The sequence below is a fragment of the Oncorhynchus gorbuscha genome, linkage group LG16, assembly GCF_021184085.1.
Source record: "Oncorhynchus gorbuscha isolate QuinsamMale2020 ecotype Even-year linkage group LG16, OgorEven_v1.0, whole genome shotgun sequence".
NCBI lineage: Eukaryota > Metazoa > Chordata > Actinopteri > Salmoniformes > Salmonidae > Oncorhynchus > Oncorhynchus gorbuscha.
This window is the reverse complement of record NC_060188.1, coordinates 62,006,052-62,033,614: the sequence shown is the minus strand read 5'-3', so window position 1 is coordinate 62,033,614 and position 27,563 is coordinate 62,006,052. Positions and strand designations below refer to the sequence as shown.

General features: G+C 41.7%; 1 pseudogene; it reads left to right on the top strand.

Annotated features, from left to right (window-relative positions):
• The first annotated feature begins 184 nt into the window (after positions 1-184).
• LOC123999782 lies at positions 185-27,563 on the top strand (annotated as a pseudogene).

Genomic DNA, 27,563 nt, shown 5'->3' with positions numbered 1-27,563 from the left:
TGAACACACTGTATTTACATGAATGTGATGTGTTATCATTGTATCGTCTCTTCCAGACCATCGGTGTGAGGAGTCATTATGAGCAAGGCAATGGACCTAGAGTACACTACCTTCTCTCTGGAGACAGTTGACAGGAAGAATGATGAGAGGGCACAGAGCAGACAGGTGAAGAAGCCTGACCACCATGGACATACTAAAGATAAGATTCAATCTCAACTTTGACAAGTGAGACGTGCCGTTCACTGAACATAATAACACATACTGTGCTGAATGGGGACAATTGGTGTTTATAGCCATATTGTAGTAACAATAATAACAGTTTTAACACTGTTTGAGAGGACACACCTGTCTTCCTCAGGGGGAAGGATTTGTTAATCAGAAGCTCATTTACAATATCATTAGAATAAGGCCTTTTGTTTTAAAGCTCTTTTGGTCAAGACCATGTGTATTTTGTTTTCTAATTGAAAAATAAATGCTTTCCCAATACTAAAGTCTAACATGTTTCTTTGTAGGAAAAGAAAAGGTTTGGAGGAGAACAACGAGGAGGGGGCGCTGTTTGAGGCTGTGTCCACTGGGAATGTCATGAAGCTTGAGGGTCTGGTTCAGTACCTGCATCAGTCCATGAGGAAGCTCTCCAACACTGAGTGTTAGGCAGACTGTGTATTATATTCTGTAGTATTGTATAATGTTTGCATTTTAGGATACCATTGTACATTAGTACTTTACAGCTTCATGTCCACACCCCGGGTACACTATAGCCTTAACCCTAGCCATTACCCTAACCCTATCTTCATGTCCACATCCCAGTTCAACCCTAACCTCAACCTTAACCCTAGAATGGTTATAAATTGTACTTATAGCTGTAACCTTAGCCTTAACCCTATCCCTAACCCAAGTACATTGTAAGTACAATGTAAGAATGAGTTAATTACAATATTTGTTACACTGTGATTACACAGTTATAAGGGCCCTGTAATGTAACGCAGGTAGCCTAGTGGCTAAAGTGTTGGGCCAGTAACTGAAAGTTTGCTGGTTCGAATCCCTGGACAGACTAGGTGAACAATCTGCCGGAGTGCCCCTGAGTAAGGCACTTAACCTTAATTGCTCCTGTAAATCGCTCTGGATAACAGCGCCTGCTAAATGACAAAAAAAATGAACGTAAATGGATAATATTTTTAGTCTGTGTATTCTTTTATACTCCATTCTTTCACCTCCTGCTCTCCTAGATCAATCGTATGGTAAAAACACCCTGCTGAAGGCTCTACTGAATCTGAGAGACGGCAGAAATAACGCAATTACATTTCTCCTTGACATCTCAGAGAAGATGGGGGGACATCAAATAATTTATAAATGTAGCATACACCGACAGCTATTACAAAGGTGAACTTTCATATAACCAGAATTATCATTACATGTTGTTCATCTATTCTACACCATGCTTCTGACAACTCAGTTTTATGTACACAGCCCTCAACCAATGTAATATAAAAATACAGTCATGTTAGTTTATGTGTAAGGCCATGCATTTTCTGACTGTCTATCCTTTCTTTCTCTGTATCATTCAGGGCAAACAGCCCTTCATATTGCCATTGAGAGAAGGAGTGCCTATTCTGTTCAGCTATTGATCAAGGAAGGAGCAGAAGTCCATGCCGAAGCCTGTGGGAAATTCTTCCAGCCTCATGAACTACTCAGCTTCTGCTGTAGTTTGTTGAGTGTGTCAGTATCACTGAGCCTTGAACAGTGCCCTCCTCTGGTAGGTTTGCAACAGACTTTCCTGCTTGTCAGACCTCTAGTCATTCCTCTGAGAGAATAATAATTCCCTTGTTAATGACTTAGGGAATTGTATGAAAGTGTTTTGTGAAACCTTACAGAAAGTGTGTTTGCATATCCAGAAAATACAATTGTCACTGTTGTGGTGGGTAGAGTGATGGAAAATACATTAAAGTGAGGGAAATGTGTTCCAGGTGAGCTGACTCTGCCCCTGGCTGTTTGCACCAACCAGTCTGAGGTAGATGACTTCCTGCTGGAGAACTCCTACCATTGGGTGGATGTGAGAGAGAGGGACTCCCTGGGTAACATGGTGCTGCATGCCCTGGTGGTGGTGTCAAGTGATAACACACCAGAGAACACAGACTTCATCACCTCCATGTACGACTACATCACCTCTCTACTGCTGCTCGCCTGCACCCCAGGTGGAGGCTGGAGGACTTGGACAACAACCAGGGCCTGACGCTTATAAAACTGTCTGCCGAGTTTGGCAAGATCAGGATTAGGAACGTGTTTGATATGGAGTAATGTTGTATGGTTGTTCGGCCCACTACTCTATGTAGACCTACTGGAGAACAGATCAACAGTTTGTTGTTTACAAATTAAGCCATCTGATCTTTAATGTAATATTTTGTTCATGTTAGACATCAGAAGAAAATACATTGTTCCTCCATATGTGTTTATGATAATGTGCTACATCCTTCCATTACGTGTTGGCCAATTGTTGTATTCTTCCTCTAGCTGTTTGAGAACATGATGCATCATGAGTTTCATGAGAGGGAGACCAGACACCTGTCCCGTAAATTCACTGAGTGGGTGTACAGACCTGTCCCTTCCTCCCTGGATGATTTGGCCTCACCGTGACTCCTAGGAGAATAATTCTGCCCTGGAGATTGTCTACAGTGTTAATATAATAAGGATCAAATCATTAGCCCCATTTGGTGCTACAATGCATCCGTTGTCCTGATTCTGTTCACATGTATCTACACTGTGTCTGCATTTTGACCAGATTTCCTGATCCCTCCCTGTATGCAAATGATTTCAGAAATATTCTTTCAAAATAATATGTATTTATTTAAAGACACATATTGATGGCCTGAGAAAATGGTGCCTCCTGTCAATGATTTAAGAGGGCTGGATAATGATTATTTAAATGATTTCACTGTTCAGCTCCGTCTACACACAATGTGCCTGACTACATTCGGAGGTGGTCAGGAAGATCAGATCACAATGCATCTTTTAATCGTCTAAACCTGTCTAGAAAAGTGGGTACAATCAGAATGTGCACAAGATTAAGGACATGTTAGCACCAGGTTTAAATGGGGCTCTAAATGCCATATCCTGTCGTTGTGTCCTTGAGAAAGGCACTCAACCCTTATCTGCTCCAGGGGTGCTGCGCGGTAGTTGACCCTGTGTTCCAACCTCTCTGTGGGTGTGTCTCGGGGTACGTGTACTGTAAGAAAATGCATTTCAAGAGAAAGAGAGACCAAAAGTAAGACCTACTTGCATCAAAGCGTGATTCTACCCACTGGGCACAGATGTCAATTCAACGTCTATTCCACATTGGTTCAACTTAATTTAATTGAAATGACGTGGAAACAACGTTGATTCAACAAATGTGTGCCCAGTGGGTAGTAGTATCCATTTTATTTTAGAATGCTTAACATTGAGCCTCTGAACTGGAGGAGTGGGACAAGTTCACTGCTCAGATGTTTTTCGTAACTGCCTACAAGAGGAAGAAGGGAACGGTGAGGTCTTTCTGCATGATCACAATAAGATACATTATTCTAGCTGAAAGTGAGCAACTCAGTTTGGATCCAGGCGAACATCATGCAGGAGATCAAATCAGTGTTGCCAAAGTGCTGTCCATAGAAACAATTTTCACTTCAGCTCAATTTCTCTCACTCTCTGATATCCAGCCACCTTTTACTCTGGAGCATACCAGACAGTAATTCCTGAGTCTAGTGGGTCAACTTTTTACAGCAGTGGAAGCCTGTCACTTATTCCCAGGAGGGGTGTGTGCATGTGTGATGTGTGATTTTACATACTGTATGTGTGAAAGCCATCCTAAGCCATGCCATGTTGCTCATGGACGTTTATTGGCAGCTCTATGCATGTGTGGCTAGGAAATGACTGTTTCATACTGTAAGTGTCAGAGGTTATTTTTTGGAGTGAGTGATAAAACTCGAGTTCAAGTTGACTTTGTATGTAGTTTTCTGCAGACGATCTTCCTGTCCTCCTCTGTGCTGTACTGCTGTGGGAGGGTGGAGTACCTGGGGTTCTTTGTGCTGTGTCTGTCTCTCAGCCGGGTCACCCTGTGCTACTTCTCCAGGGGATACGGACACATAGGCATCTACAGTGTTATGATAAAGAAGGTATAATGGATACCAGGGCCTGTTTTCACAAAGACTCTCAGAGTAAGAGTGCTGATATAGGATCACTTGCCTTTTAGATCATATTGAATAAAATGATATGGACAGGGGGGGGACCTGATCCTAGATCAGCAGTCCTGGACAGGTCCTGGTCACACTCCTATAGATAAGCTATAGGATTCATTGCCATGGGGTATTTACAATAAATGTATGAATCGGACAACATTGGTGTCGTGACCCAGCTGTAGTTATAATCCACAGTTCCTTTGATACTCTCTTTTTTACTATGTCTTCTTTTTCCTTTGCAGACGATCCTAAGTGATATCTTGCGCTTTCTCTTTGTCTACGTTGTCTTCTGCTTTGGTTTTTCAGCAGGTATTTCATTTCTCTTCTGTCACGTTTGTATGCAGGGACACAGAAACACAACCCGTCAGTGGCTCATGAATTCAAAATGAATCTGTTTATTCTTCCAACACCATCAAAGGACCTATCAAAACTGTTAGATAACAGTTCCCTCGTACAATGACACTTCTAAAACACTGAAAACAAATGAGACAGTATAAACCAACAATATGATTTATATTTTTAAAAACTGTCAATGGACCGTAATAACGCATTCTCGGTCCCTCCACAGCAGTGGTGTTACAGACTTTGGTTTTTCCATTTATATTTTGAGGTTGGATGTGGTGTCACCTTATTAGTCAGTAGGTGTTACACCTGTGCTGGTTTGTCCATCTCATTAATCGGAAGGTGTTTCACCTGTGCTGGCCCATGTGATATTTAAGAGTGACTGGCCCAGTGCTCCACTTGTCTTAAGAGATGTGGAGGGTTAGCACCTTTAGTTGGCTCTCCCAATTTTATTTATAGAAAAACAATCCTTTATCTGATTTCCCTTGTTTTCATTTTTCTCCACCTTTTGGTTTGTGTCCTGCCTTTAAGTTTGGTGTAGGTTTTTCATTTTGTTTGCCTCTGTAGCGTGCTTAATTCTTCATTTATGGAGATTTATTTGCCACCTGCAGAGAGTTGACAGACTGGTTGCAGTGTCAGCTCTTACGCACCTTCTCCCAAGCAGTGGTAATTTTAGCATGTACATCTTGGTGAGGTAAAAAAAGTGGGATGTATGCCAGCAAGGCCACTGCACAACACTAAACAATACATTAATTGCACTATACCACTGCTACACCTGGCTATCAGCGGAACCTTGTCTGGTAGCGAAACAGTTCATTCAGCCTCATTTACTGCCTTTACAAAAACAGCTGATATGGCTGACTTGCTTAAACAAATGTTGTTTCTACTGACTATTGAGATGTACAAACTATGACATAAGGGGACAACAAGCGGAGAAGAGGCAATCCGTAATTTCCATTAAAACATTGAGTGAGCTAGGAAGGACGCAGTCAATATAACTATTTGTGAAGCACTTTTGAAATGTACAGCGACAGAATTCAGAACATGGGCCGTACTTTGTGTTCTCCCTGTACACCAGGTCAGAACCGTAAGATAAAAACGGGGGCATATAAGCAGACAATGAAAGCTCTTACAATATTCGATGATAACATTTCTCAAAAACAAATTATAGGCTACATGTGCACCACCAAGTCAGAACAGTAGGTGAAAATAGATCAAATTATTAGGGTGAGGCACTTGGGGTACTAACAGCTTACTACACAACATATACTTATGTATACTGTAGCTAAGAAAGTAATACTATCTCCTTGGCATATTACATAACTTATGCAGCAGCATACAAGACATGTTTGACTCACCTTGTTGTGCTGTGCTCACTTGAACAGGAAGGTGGCACAGCGGTCCTTTGTGTGTAACTTTGGCATCAAACTTTGTCATCAAAGTCTGGCGTTCTCTGGATTTATGGTGCTTTCAAGACAACTGGGAACTCAAAAAAACAAGGTTGAATCATGACGTCAGTGATCTCCAGAAAGAGGCCAGAGTTCCTGACTTGGAACTCCAAGTTGGATTACCGTTCAATTATATTTTTCCGGGCAGAGCTAATTTTTTTCCTCAAGTTCCCAGCTGTCTTGAACTCACTGAAGTCTGAGATTTCCCATTTCCGAGTTTCCTGTTGTTTTGAGCACCGCAAAAGTCAGGCTGGATTGACAGCATAGCCAATGTATTCAACATTTTCTGGCCCATGGTGTTGCATGCTTATCCTTTTAAGCTTGGAAAAGAGACCCCAGACTTGGACCACACACCCTCTCCACTGAGTAGCAGGCTAGTGATTGCTTTGCAGCACTTGCAGTTAGCCACAGATTCCTTCCTAACCACTCATTGTTGAATTAGCGATTTCAAACTTGTTGTGTAATGTTTATGTCCAATGGCCGATGAGAACTGGGAACTCAAATAAATAAAATTTGAATCATGATGTGATCTTCAGGTCGTAGCTCTAGAAAGAGGCCCATGTTCCCAATTCCGAGTTGGATATAATACAATTCCGAGTTGGATGAAAGTTCAAAACTTTTTTCCCAGTCGTAGCTCAATTTTTCTGAGTTCCCAGTTGTCTTCAACTCACTAAAGTCAGATTTTGCAGTTCCGAGTTGCCAGTTGTTTTGAATGCGGCGCAAATCATGCTTCAGTCCAATCAAAGCTACTGTAGATATAACGTGATTTGACATAATTTTATCTGTGGCCAATGACCTTGAGCCTTCTTGGATGGGCACTTCTAAGGTAACTCTATGGCAGCACCCAAGGGGTGAGTGACAGAACATGAGTGACAGAACACTGAACATTTTGGAGCTGCCTTACTCAAGAAAACAAAACAAAAAACATGTTTGTCGTGCACTCAGCCATACAATCTCCATAGACAAACATTGGCAGTAGAATGGCCTTACTGAAGAGATCAGTGACTTTCGATCTTCAAACAAGTCCGTTTGTCAAATTTCTGCCCTGCTAGAGCTGCCCCGGTCAACTGTAAGTGCTGATATTGTGAAGTGGAAACGTTTAGGATCAACATCGGCTTAGCCGCGAAGTGGTAGGCCACACAAAGCTCACAGAACGGAACTGGTGAGCGCTGTAGTGCGTACAGTGTCAAAATGGTTTGGTTCGGCCTCCCAAGTGGTGCAGTATGTCTGAGTGTTGGAGCGTGCCCCTGGCTATTCGATACATGTAAAAAACAACAAAATGGGGCCATATGGTTTGATTAATATAAGGAATTTGAAATTATTTATATTTTTACTTTTCTTAAGTATATTTGAGCAATTACATTAACTTTTGGTACTTAAGTAGGATTGTACTGGGCGACTTTCACTTTTACTTGAGTCATTTTCTATTAAGGCATCTTTACTTTTACTCAAGTTTGACAATTGGGTACTTTTTCCACCACTGACTACCAAGTTCCAAACTGCCTCTGGAAGAAACATCAGCACAAGAACTGTTTGTTGAGAGCTTCATAAAATGGGTTTCCATGGCCGAGCAGCTGCACACAAACCTAAGAACTCCATGCGCAATGCCAAGCGTTGGCTGGAGTGGTGTAAAGCTTGCCACCATTGGACTCTGGAGCAGTGAGATGCATTATCTGGAGTGATGAATCTCGCTTTACCATCTGGCATTCTAACGGACGAATCTGTGATTGGCGGATGCCAGGGAAATGCTACAGTGTCTTGCAAAAGTATTCACCCCCCTTGGCATTTTTCCTATTTTGTTGCCTCTCAACTTGGAATTAAAATATAGATTTTTGAGGGTTTATATCATTTGATTCACACAAGATGCAAAATATGTTTTATTGTGAAACAAACAAGAAATAAGACAAAAAATAGAACTTGAGTCAATACTTTGTAGCAATTAGAGCTGCAAATCTAGCCACTGGGATTTTTGCACATTCTTCAAGGAAAAACTGCTCCAGCTCCTTCAAGTTGGATGGGTTCTGACTTGAAACAATCTTTGTCATAACACAGATTCTCTTTTATTTGTAATTATTTTACCCACCTTTACTCCCCAATTTTGTGGTATCCAATTGGTATCCTGTCTTGTCTCATCGCTGCAACTCCCGTACGGACTCAGGAGAGGCGAAGGTCGAGAGCCATGCATCCTCCGAAACACAACCCAACCAAGACGCACTGCTTCTTGACACAACGCACATCCAAACCGGAAGCCAGCCGCACCAATGTGTTGTAGGAAACACCGTACACCTACCGACCTGGTCAGCGTGCACTGCAGTTGGTAGCCACTGCGATGCAGTGCCTTAGACCACTGCGCCACCTGGGAGGCCCCCATACCTCAGATTCTCAATTGGATTGAGGTCTGGGCTTTGACTAGGCCATTCCAAGACCTTTAAATGTTTACCCTTAAACCACTCGAGTGTTGCTTTAGCAGTATGCTTAGGGTCATTGTCCTGCTGGAAGGTAAACCTCCATCCTAGTATCAAATCTCTGGAAGACTGAAACAGGTTTCCCTCAATAATTTCCCTGTATTTAGTGCCATCCATCATTCCTTCAATTCTGACCAGTTTCCCAGTCCCTGTCGGTGAAAATATCCCACAGCATGATGCTGCTACCACCATGCTTCTCTGTGGGGATGGTGTTCTCGGAGTGATGAGAGGTGTTGGGTTTGCGTCAGACAAAGATGAACGGAGCAAAGTACAGAGAGATCCTTTTGTGACTAGGGGGCAGTATTTTCATTTTTGGAAAAATAACGTTCCCGTAGTAAACAGGATATTTTGCCAGGACAAGAATATGCATATAATTGACAGCTTAGGATAGAAAACACTCTAAAGTTTCCAAAACTGTACAAATATTGTCAGAATATTAACAGAACTGATATTGCAGGCGAAAGCCTGAGAAAATCCAATCCGGAAGTGCCTCATGTTTTGAAAGCGCTGCGTTCCAATGCTTCCCTATTGAGCAGTGAATGGGCTATCAACCAGATTACTTTTTCTCCGTATTCCCCAAGGTGTCTACAGCATTGTGACGTAGTTTTACGCATTTATGTTGAAGAATACCTGTAAGCGGCTACATTGCGCAACTGGTCACCTGATGGCTCCCAGAGTGACTCTCGCATAAAATACAGAGGTAGCCATTATTCCAATCGGTCCAACTGAAAAACGAATTGTCCCGATGGATATATTATTGAATAGATATTTGAAAATCACCTTGAGGATTGATTATAAACAACGTTTGCCATGTTTCTGTCGATTTTATGGAGCAAATTTGGAATATTCTTCGCCGTTTTTGTGATAAAAAATAATATTTTTGGAAAAAAGGTACATTTGCTATCTAACTCAGAGTCTCGTGAGTGAAAACATCCGAAACTCATCAAAGGTAAACGGTTTAACTTGATTGCTATTCTGATTTCCGTGACCAAGTTACCTGCAGCTAGCTGGGCAAAATGCTATGCTAGGCTATCAATAAACTTACACAAATGCTTGTCTAGCTTTGGCTGTAAAGCATATTTTGAAAATCTGAGATGACAGGGTGATTAACAAAAGGCTAAGCTGTGTCTCAATATATTTCACTTGTGATTTTCATGAATAGCAATATTTTCTAGGAATATTTATGTCCGTTGCGTTATGCTAATTAGTGTCAGTCGATGATTACGCTCCCGCATGCGGGATGGGGAGTTACTAGAGTGAAAACCTGCTCCAGAGCGCTCAGGACCTCAGACTGGGACGAATGTTCACCTTCCAACAGGACAACAACCCTAGGCACACAGCTAATAAAATGGAGGATTAGCCTCAGGACAAGTCTCTGAATGTCAATTGAACATCTCTGGAGAGACCTGGAAATAGCTGTGCAGTGACACTCCCCATCCAACCTGACAGAGCTTGAGAGGATCTAAGAAAATTTGGAAAAAGTCAAGGGGTCTGAATCCTTTCCGAATGCACTATACTTCATCCAAAGTAACCCCAATATGTACCTTAGCAGATATCTTCCCCAACAAGTCAGCTTTTACTTGATCAATTATGGCCATTTTTTGACCCACAACCAAAACTGGAATTCGAGTAGACTTGCTTTATCCAGTCATCTTCTTCAATATAGACCATACATCCCCCAGCTCAGTACCCCTGCCTATTGTAAAGCAGAACTGTCTCCATGCATTTCTCTATGACAGACTTAAAAACCCTGCAAACTAAAAAGTCTATCTTTCCTTTGGAAGTCAACTAGATTCTCAGTAGTCATATTCCTATGCAACACTCTGTAAGCACTATTTCTTTCTTGAATAGCCGCAGTGCACTCTTCAGTCCACCAATGAACCACCTTCCTTTAGTCACCCACTTCACTCACTGGTAGATATAAATTCTCAGCACTTAAAATCAGATGTCACAGAGGCAGCACATACATCAACCGGCCTTTATAAATACAACTCTCCAAATTACTTTAAGCAATGATCACCAAACGTTTCCCAGTCTGCTTTATGAAAGCCCCATCTTCTGAATGGTACCCTATCTGGAATAATAACATCAAAGTTCATGGTACTCGAAACCGGGAAATGATCCCTTCCAACAGTAGAATGTTTCATTCCATTCCATTCACACATAGATGCAATAGAGTTAGAAGCCATTGTGAGGTCCAGGCAGGATGTAACCCCTTTAACAACATCAACTCTTGTACCACAATCATCGTTAAGACATACTAATGCTCTTGTTTCCATCATATCTTCCACAATAGTACCATTAGCATCTGTATCTCTACTTCCCCATAAACTACTATGTGCATTAAAGTCGCCGCACAATATCTCTCTAGAGCTCAATTCTCCTGATATTTCATCAAAGATCACTACAGATAGTTGACGACAAGGGTTGTACAAATTGTATAACTTAATATTACTACATGCACTGTAGATTTCCACCATCAAACATTCATATTCAGATGGGACAGTTATATTATATACAACCACCACCCTGTACAATATCAGATCTGATTGAGCAATAACCAGGAAAAATAAAACAAGATGTGGTCCAAGTCATGTTTTTTGAACACATATCACATCATGTTTGATCTCTAAATCAATTTCATACACAGTTGAAGTCGGAAGTTTACATACACTTTAGCCAAATACATTTGAACTCAGTTTCTCACAATTCCTGACATCTAATCCTAGTAAAAATTCCCTGTCTTAGGTCAGTTAGGATTACCACATTATTTTAAGAATGTGAAATGTCAGAATAATAGTGGAGAGAATTATTTATTTCAGCTTTTATTTCTTTCATCACATTCCCATTGGTCAGAAGATTAAATACACTCAATTAGTATTTGGTAGCATTGCCTTTAGCATTGCCTTTTGATTGTTTAACTTGGGTCAAACGTTTTGGGTAGCCTTCCACAATCTTCCCATAATAAGTTGGATGAATTTTGGCCCATTCCTCCTGACAGAGCTGGTATAACTGAGTCAGGTTTGTAGGCCTCCTTGCTTGCACATGCTTTTCAGTTCTGCCCACAAATTTGATATGGGATTGAGGTCAGGGCTTTGTGATGGCCCCTCCAATAACTTGACTTCGTTGTCCTTAAGCCATTTTTCCACAACTTTGGAAGTATGCTTGGGGTCACTGTCCATTTGGAAGACCCATTTGCGACCAATCTTTAACTGATGTCTTGGAATGTTGCTTCAATATATCCATGTAAATTTTCCTCCTCATGATGCCATCTATTTTGTGAAGTGCACCAGTCCTTCTTGCAGCAAAGCACCCCCACAACATGATGCTGCCACCCCCGTGCTTCACGGATTAAATGGTGTTCTTCGACTTGCAAACATTGCACTTTTTCCTCCAAACATAACGATGGTCATTATGGCCAAATAGTTCTATTTTTGTTTCATCAGACCAGAGGACATTTCTCCAAAAAGTACGATCTTTGTCCCCATGTGCAATTGCAAACCGTAGTCTGGCTTTTTTTATGGAGGTTTTGGAGCAGTGGCTTCTTCCTTGCTTAGCAACCTTTCAGGTTATGTCGATATAGGACTCGTTTTACTGTGGATATAGATACTTTTGTACCTGTTTCCTCCAGCTTCTTCACAAGGTCCTTTGCTGTTGTTCTGGGATAGATTTGCACTTTTCGCACCAAAGTACGTTCAGCTGCGTGGTCCCATGGTGTTTATACTTGAGTAATATTGTTTGAACAGATGAATGTGGTACCTTCAGGTGTTTGGAAAATGCTCCCAAGGATGAACCAGACTTGTGGAGGTCTATAATGTTTTTCTGAGGTCTTGGCTTTTGATTTTCCCATTATGTCAAGCAAAGAGGCACTGCGTTTGAAGGTGGGCCTTGAAATACATCCACAGGTCCACCTCCAATTGACCCAAATTATTTCAATTAGCCTATCAGAAGCTTCTAAAGCCATGACGTCATTTTCTGGAATTTTCCAAGCTGTTTAAAGGCACAGTCAACTTAGTGTATGTAGACTTCTGACCCACTGGAATTGTGATACAGTGAATTATAAGTGAAATAATCCATCTGTAAACAATTGTTGGAAAAATTACTTGTGTCATGCACAAAGTAGATGTCCTAACTGACTTGCCAAAACTATAGTTTGTACATAATAAATTTGAAAAACGAGTTTTAATGACTCCAACCTAGTGTATGTAAACTTCCGACTTCAACTGTATCTTAAACTCCTGAAACTCCCGCAACAAGGCTTCTGGCATTCCACTGAAGGAAAAACAAAAACCATAACTCTAATGATCATTATACTGAGACTTTACATCATTAGTATTATTAGGAGTCAACATGTCAACAATCATGGTGACAGTAACACCTGTTACTCCTGAAAACTCGGTTGCTGCTTCCACAATGATCTTCAACTTGGCTGTACTTCTTTCCACACAGTCAGGTTGATAACCCTTCTAATGAAGGATATAAAGTAAATCTGATTAACTATTAAGGTGTCCTTTCACACTACACATTTGTGAGAACAATTATTATATGTATATATTCAGGTGTATTTTACTCCCCTTTTCTGCCAATTTCAATTACGATCTTGTCTAATTTCTGCAACTCATGCGTCCTCCAATACATGACCCGCCCACTTAACCCGGAAGCCAGCTGCACCAATGTGTCAGAAGAAACACCCTTCAACTGAAGACAGAAGTCAGCCTTGCAGGTGCCCGCCCCGCCACAAAATAAGCAGCATTTCCTACAGTAGGTCCACTTATTCCAGGAGTAACCCTATTATCTCCATCATTCTGCTTGTTCCACCAATCTGCCTTGCAGCCTCTGCATGAGACATTATGAGTGATTTTATATATTTGGGCCTCTGTAGCCTATTTCTGCACCTGGCATCCACCAATGCTGCAATGTGTTCCCCCCCACAATTACAACAGCTAACCTTGACATTGTTCCCACATTCACCATAATCATGTTCCCCTTCACACTTGGCACATCTTTTCTTTCCTTTGCACAGAGCCGCTACATGTCCCATTCTTTGGCATTTCACACCTTAATGGAGTAGGAACAAACTCTCTAACAGTGAATGCCAGAAAGTCCATCTGTAATTTATTAGGTAAAAGCTTCTCAAACATTAATATTAATGACAGGCTTTCACTTCTCTGCACCTCTTTCTTACTGAAAAGCATTTTGGCTTCAACCACAATGCCCCCCTCTACATTTTATTTAACATAATCTATGGACACATTGGAACCCCAGAAATGACCCCTCTCCAGGGACATGACTTGTGATTTTCTTCCCATTCAGAGTGTTCATTTTCAGAATCTTCCCTTGCTGAACATGGTCAGCACAGAATATTAAGTCTACCACTACCAATGAACCGGGCTAATGACTTCAACTATATTTTTCTTAACACCATTCGATAACCGAAAACGGTGCAGATGAGACCCCTTGGTCGCATCAAACACGATTACAACTTTCCACTCCGATACATCATTACTTTTGTTTTTCACTACCTTCACCCTCTTCACGTTCTCAACACTAGAAGTGCCACAGCTGTCAGCAGCACTACTAGCAGTGCCATTCTTTTTACTTTTACTTTTCACCACAGACCATTCAAGTCTATGAATTTCATCATCCCCACCCATACCATCAGAACTATCATCCATATAGACTACAGTCCAGCACAGCTGTTGCTAAAACCGTCTACCACAATATATCACTTTGGATTCTATTTCACTTCCTAGTTTCTGTCACGTTCGTTATAAGGGTCGGACCAAGGTGCAGCGTGGTATGTGTACATTCTTATTTATTTAAAGAATGACAGTTTCCTTCACGGAAGGGTTGCTAAAGGGTTGATCTCACTCTTGAGAAGGCTGCAGTTCTTGCAGATGAGTTTGTGTTGACACATAAAACTACCTTCATAAAAAAGCACCCAGTAGTTATCCCTATGCAAAAAGCTATCCAGAGAAGTCACCAACCACGAGGTTTCAGTCTTTTTCTACAGTGGCCAAAGATAAGGATCGGCAGAAAACTGTTTTTTGTATCAGCCAATTTGTCATTACTGCCATGAGAAAGGACACATTGTCTCTCAGTGTCCTAAGTTGAAAAAGGAAAATGAGACAGAGAAAAAGCTGTTTCTACTTGTGGGAGCACTCCAACCAACTAAGTCTCTGGTTGGGTCAGGTGTATCTCTTAAACAATATTTTGGATCAGATGTGTATGAACCCTTTGTTTCAGACGGGTTCGTGTCTCTGCAGAGTGGCAATGCTGTTAAACTCTATGCGCACCGAACCCGTTAGCGGGATGAAATTCGACAACATACGGTGATCGCTACATAAATAGTCATATTAAACATTCCCGAAAATACAAGTGTCTCACATGGGTCGAAAGCCTAGAATCTTGCTAATCCAACTGCGTTATCAGATTTGAAAAAGGATTTACTGCGAAAGAATACGATTCAATTATCTGAGAACAAAGCCCCATAAAAAAATATATATTTCAACCAGCACAGGCGTAACATCACAAATTGCAATAAAATAAATTGTTTACCTTTGACGATCTTTCTCTGTTTGCAATCCCAATGCTCATTGTTACACAATAAATGGTCTTTTGTTTGATAAAATACATTTTTATAGCCTAACACGAAACATTTTGTGAACCACTTGTGTCATGATTTCAGTCTCATTCCATTTTCGACGACACATTCGATGTAAATACACACATGTTTGGTTTTAGTGCAATCAACTGGTTTGTTTGTTTGTAACACAACCAAACCTGATGGGTCATTTCGCCGGACATATTGACTGAAATAAACCGATTTGAAGACAACAAGTAGTGACATCATTATGCACCAATGATATGACCGCTGTTTCGTTGATGACTGTATTTTAACCCAATACTCACTGATCATCTTGAAATCTAGCCAATGAGCTGAGGTAAACGGCAATATGTAATGTTTATATGTTGGAAGACCAACCCATGTAGTAAACTCCGGCGTAAAGAGGGTCATTCGCCATTGAAGATTCACACCGGAAGGAGCCACGCATGTTACGCAAAGCATTGTTTTGGTAAAGCACATCTTCAGCTGTTTATATATCAATCATTATGGTGACTAAGTCATGGAAAGCTAAATCTAAGTTTAGATATACAGATGTACAGTGCCTTGCGAAAGTATTCGGCCCCCTTGAACTTTGCGACCTTTTGCCACATTTCAGGCTTCAAACATAAAGATATAAAACTGTGTTTTTTGTGAAGAATCAACAACAAGTGGGACACAATCATGAAGTGGAATGACATTTATTGGATATTTCAAACTTTTTTAACAAATCAAAAACTGAAAAATTGGGCGTGCAAAATTATTCAGCCCCCTTAAGTTAATACTTTGTAGCGCCACGTTTTGCTGCGATTACAGCTGTAAGTCGCTTGGGGTATGTCTCTATCAGTTTTGCACATCGAGAGACTGACATTTTTTCCCATTCCTCCTTGCAAAACATCTCGAGCTCAGTGAGTTTGGATGGAGAGCATTTGTGAACAACAGTTTTCAGTTCTTTCCACAGATTCTCGATTGGATTCAGGTCTGGACTTTGACTTGGCCATTCTAACACATGGATATGTTTATTTTTGAACCATTCCATTGTAGATTTTGCTTTATGTTTTGGATCATTGTCTTGTTGGAAGACAAATCTCCGTCCCAGTCTCAGGTCTTTTGCAGACTCCATCAGGTTTTCTTCCAGAATGGTCCTGTATTTGGCTCCATCCATCTTCCCATCAATTTTAACCATCTTCCCTGTCCCTGCTGAAGAAAAGCAGGCCCAAACCATGATGCTGCCACCACCATGTTTGACAGTGGGGATGGTGTGTTCAGGGTGATGAGCTGTGTTGCATTTACGCCAAACATAACATTTTGCATTGTTGCCAAAAAGTTCAATTTTGGTTTCATCTGACCAGAGCACCTTCTTCCACATGTTTGGTGTGTCTCTCTTTCATGTTTTTTCTCCATTTTTTTTTTTGGGGGGGGGGGGGGGGTGTTAGAATACCATTTTGGTATTTTGTATATAGTTATTCCATTCAAAATGTATAACTCCACCAATTTGGCCACTTGGGTACATTTGGGCTACCTGTGTGGGACACCTGGGTGACTTCATGATAAATGTCATGTAGCACACTCATTTTGGAAGTCATCATTATGAAACTTTGCACAAGTACTGTTGCCCTCTTATGTTTTTCACTGAATTTGTCCCCATTATCCTATCTGAATGTTTGTTTTGTCTTGTTCATTTTAAAGATGATGATACAACAATAAAAATGAAAAGACTTATGTTTTTTTCATTCTATTATCTAAACCAGATCTATTGTGTTATATTCTCCTACATTAAATTCTCATTTACACAAACTTTAGAGTGTTTTCTTTAAAATGAAACCAAGAATATGCATATCTTCGGTCCTGGGCCCGAGCTACAGGCAGTTAGAATTGGGTATGTCTAAAGGCGGAAATTTAAAAAAGTAGGGGGGTAGCTGTAAGAGGTTTTAAGCAGCAGGTGAAAATACTGCCAGACACTGGAGGAGCCCAGTTCTTCATTTTGGACGGTGTTTTGCCTTAGTTTGACACTTTTTACAGTTACAGTGAACTGATTACGGTGTGTTAGTACAAGAAGTGGAGATGGGGCTACATGTAAGTTTCTTTGTATAATGTGGAACTCGAGTCTGATCTTATTTCTGGTTCCGTTGTCGTTGGAGTGAGGCCTAGTGAAGGGGGTCTCAATCATTTTCGGAAACGATTTGGCTGGAGGGAAGTTCGTGCCAAATCCTGTTGTTTGTAAGGAACCCAGAGTAGAACCCTAGAGTGTTCCCAGAGTGTGCCATTACATGTGCTATGTCTAAGAAAGTCACCGGGAGCAACTCTAGTGTTGAGGATGTCAGCAATCCCACCACGGTCGATCTGTCTGAGATGTTTATGGGTGACCCTGATTTCAGTAAACCTGAGTTGACCTCTCCTTTGAAAACCCCAAAGGTGAGCACGTTTGTAGGACCGCTGAAGAAAGAGAGGTTCCCTATAGTTGACACTTCAATGTCTAGGAAGCATCAGAGTAAAGATGTTTCCCTCTCCTCTCCTTTTGCTGAGATACAGTACATCCAGAGAAGGAGTTTGATGAAGTTTTGTGGGTTACTTTGACAGAGATGGTGTTCTAATAAGGAAATGGGATTCTCTCTCCACTTCTGGTGAAAACGATTGGCACGGTGTATCTCAAATTGCCATTCCAGACAAGAGGTATTGAGGTTGGCTCACAGTGGTAGTATGACAGGCCATCTTTGGGTCAACAAGATGTATGACCATATCTTGTGTAACTTTGTCTGGCCGGGTCTAAAACAGGATGTTGTGTTTTAATGTAAATCCTGTCGCGTTTTCCAGCGGACAGGTAAACCGTACCAAGCTGTAACTGTTACACATTTGCAGAGCATTCCTGCTTTTGACAAACCTTTCAGCCGGTGGTGGATTGTTTTGCTCCTTTGCCCAAAACAAAAAGTGGCAACCAGTTTCTCTTGACCATCATGTGCGCTGCTACTTGTTTCCCTGAGGCCATTCCACTGAGGAAAATCTTGGGTCCCAGTATTGTTAAGGCACTGGTAAAATTATTTTCAACATTTGGACTTCCGCAAGTGCTACAGTAGTTGGGTGTTACCCATTACCACTATAGTGCATACCTCCCAGAGTTTCAAGGTGCATTTGAGCAATTTCACGAGACTTTGAAGTCTATGTTTAGATCGTACTGCTATGGGTTTGGGAATAACTGGGACTGTTTGCAGCGCTAGAGGTTGTTCAGGAATCTCTTGGTTTTATTTCGAATGAGCTTATGTTTGGACATCATGTCAGAGGTCTTTTGAGCTTGCTGAGAGAGCGGTTGCAAGAAGACACCTTAAACACAAAAAACAATCTGTTGGAACACGTTAGTGCTTTCGATACAGTTTACCAGTGAGAATCTGGAGAAGGTGCAAATGAAAATGAAAGCTTGGTACAATTGAAAGGCCCGATCCTTCACTTTCGATGTTGGTGACCATGTCTTGGTTTTGTTACCTGTTCTGGTGTCACCGTTGCAAGCTCGTTATATTCAGGCCCTTACCCCATAGTGAAAAAACGTAGTAATCTGGAATACATCATCATCATTTTCCACTACAAGACCATGGTCCTTACCTACGAAACAGCAAGAGGAACTGCCCCTCCCTACCTTCAGGCTATGCTCAAACCCTATATCCCAACTCGAGCACTCCGTTATGCCACCTCAGGTCTCTTGGCCCTCCCACCAATACGGGAGGGCAGCTCCCTCTCAGCCCAGTCGAAGCTCTTCTCTGTCCTGGCACCCCAATGGTGGAACCAGCTTCTCCCAGATGTTAGGACAGTAGAGTCCCTGCCCATCTTCCGAAAACATCTGGAACCCTACCTCTTCAAACAGTATCTTAAATAATCCCCCCCCCCCACAAATTATAAGAATTGTTTAGCAGTACATGCACTTGACCCCCCCTTCTAGCTCGGACTCTACTGATATTATTGAGGAAAATGTACTTTCTATGCCTGTGATATGTGGTTGACCCACCTAGCTATCTTAAGATGAATGCACTAACTGTAAGTCGCTCTGGATAAAAGTGTCTGCTAAGTGACTAAAATGTAAATCATCACCTCACCAAAGCGCAGGAAAAAAACATGGCTGTGTCAGCATGTTGAAATCATACTTCACCCGTTACGTTTGGGCGGAGAAGTCGGTGGAATCTGGTAGTGATGTTCTGCCTGTGGCCACTGCTGTCACATTTGACTATAGTCTTCCTCAAGAACACGAGGAAAGCCCAATATACCCAGTGTCTGTGGGGTGGCTGAGTAACTCAGAGATTCTTGAAAACCTTGCTGTCTTTTTGACACACTTGTCTCCAGAGGAAAAAGGCAACTTTCTTTTAGAATATCAGGGTTTATTCTCAGATGAGCCAACTCAGACAAATGTACTAGGGTATGACATTGACGTTGGGGACTCTGTCCCAATCAAACAACATGCCTATCGAGTGAATACTGAAAAGAGAAAGAAACTCTGCAGTGAGGTGGAGTTCATGCTTGAGCATGGCATTGCACAACATGGCAACAGTCCATGGAGTTCACCCTGTATATAAGTACCTAATGCGAATAGGTCTCTGTGGTTTTGTTTTGATTTTCGGAAACTCAGTGCCGTTACCAAGTCAGACTTGTACCCTTTGCCCCGGGTCGATGATTGTGTGGACCATGCAGGCACTGCTAAGTACATTAGCAAGTTCGATTTCCTGAAGGGATGTAGGCAGGTTTCTAAATGAGCGCGCCAGAGTTGTCTGCTTTTGTCACTCCTGATGATGTGTTTTCCTACCTTCGTCCCCCATTGCTGATTGCCTTTCAAGTGTGTATCCCTGCCTCAAATATTTTTTGACTGCATGTTTTGCTGTTTAAAAAAAAAATGTTTTGTTTTGCTTTCGTTTGTTCCAAGGGGATGAGAGTCATAGAAACCTACATGATTTTATCTCTGTTTCTCAAAAACTTCTGAGTTTTAGGCAGAGAAAAAAAAGAGAGAAAAAAGGTGACTGTCTTGTATTTAATTGTTGACAGCCAGTAGACATCATGTTTATATTGGAAAAGGCGATGCATTTAAGTGGTGATGCATTTAAATGGATCATATTGAGAGATGGAAGTTGATTTCTGTTGGTTGTGTGCAAACTTGTACAACAAAAATATTGTATGTATTTGTTGTCTTAAGGGTGAAGGTATTATAGTCTTTGGGGTTTCCATTTGTATTTAGAGGTTGGATGTTAGCATGTGGGACACACTGATTGGTATCACCACGTTAGTCAGGTTTTACACCTTTGCTGGATTGTCCATCTCGTCAGTTGGAAGGTTTTTCACCTGTACTGGCCCGGGTGAAATTTAAGAGTGGCTAGCCCAGTTGTCTTGAGAGATGTGGAACGTTAACACCTTTAGTTGGCTCTCCCTATTTGATTTGTCTGATTTTCCCTGTCTTTGTTTTGCTCCACCTTTTGGTTTGCTTCCTGCTTTTAAGTTTGGTATGGGTTTTTCTTTTGTTTGCCTCTTCCTGGGCACATTTACTGGGTGTCTTTTAGGTCCCAGTTATTGTTGCTAGTCAAATTTTTATTGGACACCACCATGAGTGTCTTTCAGAAACCCTCCTAAAACCCCACCTGTTTCATTTTTGTTGTTGTCAGCGGCTCTTTGTTAGTTCCCCACTCTGTTTGAGCACCAATTTTTGGTTTTCTTCCTGGGGAACATAACAGTGGTCACTTTGCTAATGGAACCTGAATCAACGGCCAATAAAACAGCACATTCAATAAACAACACAGCTGAAAAAAGGTATAACCTTTTTCCCTCTCATTAAAGAGGATTCATTTAGGAAACGTCTCTCACAACACCATGGAGCTGTTCAAGTTCACCATTGGCATGGGAGACCTCGAGAGTTCACAGAGGGGTTATAATTGATTTTCCAGATGAAGGCTCTTTGAAAAGAAAGGAGGGGCACTCTCCTTGACCTCATCCACTAATGTCTAGCACCCACCTAGGTGATGCCAAAGCAGCCATTATATATGGCATATACAGTTGAAGTCGGAAGATTTTCTCACAATTCCTGACATTTAATCCTAGTAGAGAATGATTTATTTCAGCTTTTATAACTTTCATTACATTCCCAGTGGGTCAGTAGTTAACAAACGCTCAATTAGTATTTGGTAGCATTGCCTTTAAATTGTTTAACTTGGGTCAAATGTTTTGGGTAGCCTTCCACAGTCTTCCCGCAATAAGTTGGGTGAATGTTGGCCCATTCCTCCTGACAGAGCTGGTGTAACTGAATCAGGTTTGTAGGACTCCTTGCTCGCACACACTCTTCCAGTTCTGCCCACAAATCTTCTATAGGGTGGAGTGGAGGTCAGGGCTTTGTGATGGCCACTCCAATAACTTGAATTTGCTGTTCTTAAGCCATTTTGCCACAACTTTGGAAGTATCATTGTCCATTTGGAAGAACCATTTGCGACCAAGCTTTAACTTCCTGAATGATGTCTTGAGATGTTGCTTCAATATATCCACATAATTTTCCTCATGATGCCATCTATTTTGAGAAGTGCACCAGTCCCTCCTGCAGAAAAGCACCCCCACAACATGATGCTGCCACCCCCGTGCTTCACAATTGGGATGGTGTTCTTCGGCTTGCAAGCCTTCCCCTTGTTCCTCCAAACATAACGATGGTCATTATGGCCAAACAGTTCTATTTTTGTTTCATCAGACCAGAGGACATTTCTCCAAAAAGTACAAGAGTTCAGTGTGCCAAATCGGAGGGCCTGTTGTCTGGACCTCTGGCAGTCTCTATGGGGGTGTCACAGGGTTCAATTCTCAGGCCAACTCTCTTCTCTGTATACATCAACGATGTTGCTGCTGGTGATTCTCTAATCCACCTCTACTCAGACGACACCATTCTGTATACTGCTGGCCCTTCTTTGGACACTGTGTTAACTACCCTCCAGACGAGCCTCCAGATGAGCAGTTGGAGGCCTTTCGTGGCCTCCAACTACTCTTAAATGCAAATAAAACTAAATGCATGCTCTTCAACCAACCGCTGCCCGCACCTGCCCCTCCATGCAGCATCACTACTCTGGATGGTTCTGACTTATAATATGTGTGTCAGGGGTGCGTAACCGGTGGCAGGGAAGTCAGATGCAGGAGAGCAGAACTAGGTAATAGCCGGAGCAGGTTAATACCAAAACCAACGGCATAAAGAATTACAAGACATGGGTACAAAACCCGTCGCGCACCAGTCAACATGTGCACCAGCATTTACAATAAACAATTCCACACAAAGACATGGGAGGGAACAGAGGGTTAAATAAACAAAACTTAATGAGGGAAATGAGAACCAGGTGTGTAGGAAAACAAGACAAAACAAATGGAAAATAAAAAATGGATCGACAATGGCTAGAATACCGGTGATGCCGACCGCCGAACGCCACCCGAACAAGGGGAGGAACCGACTTCGGTGGAAGTCGTGACAATGTGGACAATTACAAATACCTAGGTGTCTGGTTAGGCTGCAAACTCTCCTTCCAGACTTACATTAAGCATCTACAACCCAAACTTAAATCTAGAATCAGATTCCTATTTCGCAACAAAGCATCCTTCACTCATGCTGCCAAACATACCCTCGTAAAACTGACTATCCTACCGATCCTAGACTTCGGTGATGTCATAAATAAAATAGCCTCCAACACTCTACTCAGCAAATTGGATGCAGTCCATCACAGTGGCATCCGTTAAGTCACCAAATCCCCATATACTACCCACCACTGCGACCTGTATGCTCTCGTTGGCTGGCCCTCGCTTCATATTCGTCGCCAAACTCACTGGCTCCAGGTCATCTATAAATCGTTGCTCGGTAAAGCCCTGCCTTATCTCAGCTCACTGGTCACCATTGCAGCACCCACCCGTAGCACACGCTCCAGCAGGTATATTTCATTGCTCACCCCCAAAGCCTATTCTTCCTTTGGCCGCCTTTCCTTCCAGTTCTCTGCTGCCAATGACTGGAACGAATTTCAAAAATTACTGAAGCTGGAGACTCACATCTCCCTCACTAACTTTAAGCATCAGCTGTCAGAGCAGCTCACAGATCACTGCACCTGTACATAGCCCATCTGTAAATAGCCCATCCAACTACCTCATCTCCATATTGTTATTATACATATATATATTTAGCTCCTTTGCACCCCAGTAGCTCTACTTGCATATTCATCTTCTGCACATCTATCACTACAATTGCTGAATTGTAATTACTTCACCACTACGGCCTATTTATTGCCTTTACCTCCCCAATCTTACCTAATTTGCACACACTGTATATATATGTTTTTCCTATTGTGTTATTGACTGTATGTTTGTTTATTCCATGTGTAACTCTGTGTTGTTGTTTGTGTCGCACTTGCTTTCTTTGCCAGGTTGCAGTTGTAAATGAGAACTGTTCTGAACTGGTCTACCTGGTTAAATAAAAGTGAAATAAAACAATAAAAAACATGTCAAGCAAAGAGCCACTGAGTTTGAAGGTTGGCCTTGAAATACATCCACACTCAAATGTCAATTAGCCTATCAGAAGCTTCTAAAGTCATGACATCATTTTCTGCATTTTCCAAACTGTTTAAAGGCACAGTCAACTTAGGGTATGCAAACTTCTGACCCACTGGAATTGTGATACAGTTAATTATAAATGAAATCATCTGTCTGTAAACAATTGTTGGAAAAATGACTTGTGTCATGCATAAAGTAGATGTCCTAAACGACTTGCCGAAACTATAGTTTGTTGACAAGAAATTTGTGGAGTGGTTGAAAAACGAGTTTTATTAATGACTTCAACCTAAGTGTATGTAAACGTCCGACTTCAACTATACTAGCTATCACGGTGGAAAAGTGGGGAGTTATTTATGGCAATAAGGATTTTTTTTTTCTAGGTACCATTACAAGGAGGTGTTCTGCTGCTAATCTCCTACATCATGCTCACATACATCCTGCTGCTCAACATGCTCATCACCGTCATGAGCCGCACTGTGGAGAAGATGTCCCTGGAGAGCACCAGCATCTGGAAACTACAGGTGATCCACCACGGACTGATGGACAAACGGCCGGACTGACTGATGCAAGGAAATGGCACTGTGCTGCTCGTTTTGGTGGACAGTTTGATCATAGCTCATTCATTGTTATGAACATATGTGTCTACAGCAGGCAATCACCATCCTGGACCTGGAGAGGAGCCTGCCCTGCTGCCTGAGTAGGCAGCTTTGTTCTGGGGTGGGCAAGGACCTGAGAACCAGGGCTGGAGAGATGGACCGCTGATGGTGTTTCAGGTTGCCAATATACAGTGTATTCGGAAAGTATTCAGACACCTTCCCCTTTTCCACATTTTGTTACATCACAGCCTCATTCTAAAATAGATTAAATACATTTTCCTCCTCATCAATCTACACACAATACCCCATAATGACAAAGAGAAAACAGGTTTTTTGATTTTTTTTGCAAATTTATTACAAATAGAAACCAGAAATACCTTATTTACGTATTTATCCAGATCCTTAGCTATGAGACTCAAAATTGAACTCAGGTGCATCCTGTTTCCATTGATCATCATTGGGATGTTTCTACAACTTGAGTGGAGTCCACCTGTGGTAAATGCAATCGATTGGACATGATTTGGAAAGACACACACCCGTCTATATAAGGTCCCACAGTTGACAGTGCATGTCTTTGCAAAAACCAAGCCACGAGGTCGAAGCAATTGTCCATCTGGGGAAGGCTACCAAAAAATGTATGCAGCATTGAAGGTCCCCAAGAACACAGTGGCCTTCATCATTCTTAAATGGAAGAAGTTTGGAACCACCAAGACTCTTCCTAGAGCTGGCCGCCCGGCCAAAGTGAGAAATCGGGAGAGAAGGGCCATGGTCAGGGAAGTGACCTAGAATTTGATTTAAATATGACAGAGCTCCAGAGTTCCTCTGTGGAGATGGGAGCACCTTCCAGAAGGACAACAATCTCTGCAGCACCCCACCAATCAGGTCTTTATGGTAGAGTGGCCAGACGGAAGCCACTCCTCAGAAAAAGGCACCTAAAGGACTCTGACCAAGATTCTCTGGTCTGATGAAATCAAGATTGAACACTTTGTCCTGAATGTCAAGCGTCACATCTGGATGAAACCTGGCACCATCCCTACGGTGAAGCCCGGAGCGGCAGGTATGCTAGTGGTTAGAGTGTTGGACTAGTAACCGAAAGATTGCAAGATCGAATCCCCGAGCTGACAAAGTAAAAATCTGTCATTCTGCCCCTGAACAAGGCAGTTAACCCACTATTCCTAGACCATCATTGACATTAGGAATGTGTCCTTAACTGACTTACCTAGTTAAATAAAGGTACAAAATAAATAAAAAGCAAGTCTTCTTATTGGTGTCCTTTAGTGGTGTTTTTTTTAAAGCAATTCAAACTTGAAGGCTGAATCACAGTCTCCACTGAACAGTTGATGTTGAGATTTGTCTGTTACTTGAACTCTGAGGCTGGTAACTAATGAATTTATCCTCTGCAGCAGATGTAACTTTGGGTCTTCCTTTCCTGTGGCGGTCCTCATTAGAGCCAGTTTCATCACAGCACTTGATGGTTTTTGGGACTGCACCTAAAGAAACTTTCAAAGTTCTTGACATTTTCTGGATTGACTGAATTAAAGTAATTATGGCCTGTTTTTTCTCTTTGCTTATTTCAGATGTTGCCATCATATAGACTTGATCTTTTACCAAATAGGGCTATCTTCTGAATACTAGCCCTACCTTGTCACAACACAGCTGATTGGCTCCAAGGGAAAAAACCCCACAAATGAACTTTCAACAAGGCACACCTGTTAGTTGAAATCCATTCATGAAGCTAGTTGAGAGAATGCCAAGAGTGTGCAAAGCTGTCATCAATCAAGGGGTGGCTACTTTGAAGAATCTCAAATATATATTTTATTTATTTATTTGGATAACAGTTTTTTGGTTACTACATGTTTCCATATGTGTTTCATAGTTTTGACGTCTCCACTATTATTCTGCAATGTAGAAAATAACAAGAATAAAGAAAAACCCTGGAATGAGTAGGTGTGTCCAAATTTTTGACTGGTACTGTACCTGTACATTCCTACTGGATAACATACAAAATAAATAATGAACTCCATAGTTTTGATTGCATCCAATATCAGTAACAGGACAATCATCCCAACACAAAACCATTTCAACAAGAACCCATCACATCAGGGAAATAAAATATAAAGCCCCTCATTCAACTTTAGCTGTGAGAGTGTGTGTCTAGAATTGAATGACTGATTGCACTGCTGTCATGCACAGCAGCAGCTGGTACACAGTGTGCTGCATCATTGATCTGCTGTCTGTGACAGCTGATGGATGTCATAGACTCAGAGACAGTAATTGGTGCATGTGTCCTCTGGACTTGAACCTGTCATCTCAGAGTGGAGGAAGTCAACTGGAATAAATGGATCACCAACCTGGGCATAATCAATGTGGTTCTAGGGAGCGGAGATACGGCAATGGGGTCTCCTACACACCATACCAGAGGTAGGCCTAGTAGTGCAGGGGGGCTGAGGAGAAACTATTTGAGTTTATGGTTTGAAGGCATTTTCACCCCTATTGGATCACATTCTAATATTATTCTGTCCAAATTAGTACTATTCAAATGCTATGAACAGTATATTTATGAGCAGTATAAATTTGCTTCCTGCAACACAAACTCAAAAACATTCTGGGACACTGTAAAGTCCATGGAGAATAAGAACACCCCATCCCAGCTGCCCACTGCACTGAAGATAGGAAACACTGTCACCACCGATAAATCCACTATAATTGAGAATTTCAATAAGTATTTTTCTACGGCTGGCCATGCTTTCCAACTGGCTACCCCTACCCCGGTCAACAGCACTGTATCCCCCACAGCAACTTGCCCAAGCCTTCCCCATTTCTCCTTCTCCCAAATCCAGTCAGCTGATGTTCTGGGCTGCCTCTCCTTCCAGTTCTCTGCTGCCAATGACTGGAACGAACTACAAAAATCTCTGAAACTGGAAACACTTATCTCTCTCACTAGCTTTAAGCACCAGCTGTCAGAGCAGCTCACAGATTACTGCACCTGTACATAGCCCATCTATAATTTAGCCCAAACAACTACCTCTCCCCCTACTGTATTTATGTATTTATTTTGCTCCCTATTATTTCTATCTCAACCTTGCACATTCTTCCACTGCAAATCTACCATTCCAGTGTTTTACTTGCTATATTTACTTTGCCACCATGGCCTTTTTTCTTTGTTGCCTTTACCTCCCTTATCTTACCTCATCTGCTCACATTGTATATAGACTTATTTTTCTACTGTTTTATTGTAAATTAGAACTTGTTCTCAACTTGCCTACCTGGTTAAATAAAGGTGAAATAATAAATAAAATAAATATATCGCCATTAAAACACTGTATCAGTCATCTTGGCGTGCATTCAGCTGAAACTTTTTCTCCACAGAGAGGAGCTGA